This window comes from Ursus arctos, unplaced genomic scaffold (genome assembly GCF_023065955.2).
Source record: "Ursus arctos isolate Adak ecotype North America unplaced genomic scaffold, UrsArc2.0 scaffold_14, whole genome shotgun sequence".
Classification (NCBI taxonomy): domain Eukaryota; kingdom Metazoa; phylum Chordata; class Mammalia; order Carnivora; family Ursidae; genus Ursus; species Ursus arctos.
The window spans coordinates 3,400,003-3,401,914 of NW_026622808.1; the positions used below are offsets into that span (position 1 = coordinate 3,400,003).

General features: G+C 48.8%; 1 protein-coding gene across 1 annotated transcript in view; it reads right to left on the reverse strand.

Annotated features, from left to right (window-relative positions):
* ZNF624 (zinc finger protein 624) overlaps positions 1-1,755 on the reverse strand; it is a 39,015-nt gene extending 37,260 nt beyond the window's left edge. Inside the window, exon 1 of the mRNA XM_026521055.4 lies at positions 1,676-1,755. The gene's annotated coding sequence lies outside the window, so the exon portion shown is untranslated. The remainder of the gene's footprint in view (positions 1-1,675) is intronic.
* Between the last annotated feature and the right edge of the window lie 157 nt (positions 1,756-1,912).

Here is a 1,912-nt window from a genome sequence, read left to right on the forward strand (position 1 = left end):
CTGCTTACAATTCTCTCTCCCTCTTCAAAAAAAGAAAAGAAAAGAAAGAAAGGGTTCTAACAAATAGTAACAATGACTGCATGTCAATGCCAGTAGGAGTTACAGATCTATTTCAGAATTTGACCTTGTCCACAGAATAATGCCCATGCGTGTGATGTTGCATATTATTTCAGGGAGTTTGAAGATTGACTTTCACTTTCCCCAACCCATACACTCACCCTCAAGTCAAGAAATCCAGTTTTACAAGGTTGGAAGGAAAAAAAAAAGGGCTAAGAGAAATAATAAATAAAACCATTTTTTCCAAACACACAAGTGGACTTACAAAGAGTGACGGAAGACATTTTCAATTCCAAAGAACTACAGTAATGGTTTTCTGCATCTTTAAAAACTTATTAACAATGGACTGAGTCATTATTTCTTTTTAAATTTGTAAAGATTAATAAACTCCTCCCTGGCAATATGCCTATATAGATAATGCTAGCCAAGTATAATACCAAACTGTGCCATAAACATCTTTTAAAATTTTATAATCAGAATAACCAACGCTATTTAAAATTCAATATATTCAGCCTGATCTCAATTATGTAAAAATAATGCATAGAGACAAAGACAGCAAGTGAATGAGCCAAAACTCCACTGTAACCTCTGAGCGCTGGGCCTATGATGTTTACACTTCCTTCTACTTTTCTACACTTTCCACGTAGACAATAAGAAGGACCTATATATACACAGGAGTCTGGTGTAGGGATAAAATTCCACAGTGGCTGTCCACACCCCCCGCTTCTAACTTTGGTTTGGCTACTGTGGAAATATGTCCACAGACAAACCACTTCAACACAAGGCAAATCACTTGCGCAGTTTCTCCTTTCGCCTCCGACATTACACATAAGATATCTAGGCCAGTACTTCTCCAAAGTCATAATTTTCTAGATATTTTTTTTCGGGATATTGTGACTTCACCCAAGCCCTGTCTTTCCAAGCACTGCGGAAGTATCAAGGGCTTGAGACATTTCTCTTGCTGTGGATCTTAAGCCAGCCAGCTTTGTTATTTTAAAATAACTCAGGGGACCATGTTCTTGAGAACTTCAGCGCCATGGACCAGTCCAGCATTTCCCAAACCAAGCAATGATGCCATTATCACGTCAGGGACAGACAAGTGATTTAAAAGTGATTATCTGAAATACCATAAAATGAGGCAGGGGGAAACTGCCTCGGGTACCGAAAGACAGGAGTTCATCCACCTGTCAGTTCACCAGGTGTGAAACCGTTCCATCCCCGCCGGTTCAGAAGCCGGGAGGGAGACTCCTTCCTCCAGCCTCGCCCCTTTTCCTAGGAGCGCATCGCGGGTCCCTCTCCTCCCTCCATAAAAGGCGCGGGACTGGGAACAGGCGGCCAGCCCCAGTGGAACCCTACCAGCCGGGGCTCCGCTCCCGGCACTCCCCGCCCCCAGCGCCGCGCCCGCCGCCGAGAGCACCGACGGCGCCCGAGCCAGGCCAGGGGGACACCGAGCCGACGGCCAGGCAGGAGGCCCAGCCCCAGTCGCCTCTCGGGTGGGCGTGTCGGCTCAGGGACAGGGGCTCTGGAGGGACCGGCCACGCCCCGGACGCCACCAGGAGCCAAGCGCCGAGGGAGGGGTGGCAGGGAACCGGGGCCTGGCGCCGGGGGCAACGAGTACCTGGCTGCCGAACTGAGGACAACTGAGGGCACTCGCAGAGCAGGGCGGGAACGCTTCCAGCAATGGCGCCGGCTTGGCGGGGCCGGCCTCCAGGCCAGCCAGTGCGCCTGCGCAGCCGGGGCCCTCGAACTACAGTGCCCAGAACCCTCAGCGCGGAGCTTTTTTCTTCTTCTTTTTCTCTCTTCTTTTTCTTTTTCTTCTCCTCTTTTGTCTGCATTTAAGAGGGAATTGGCTGTG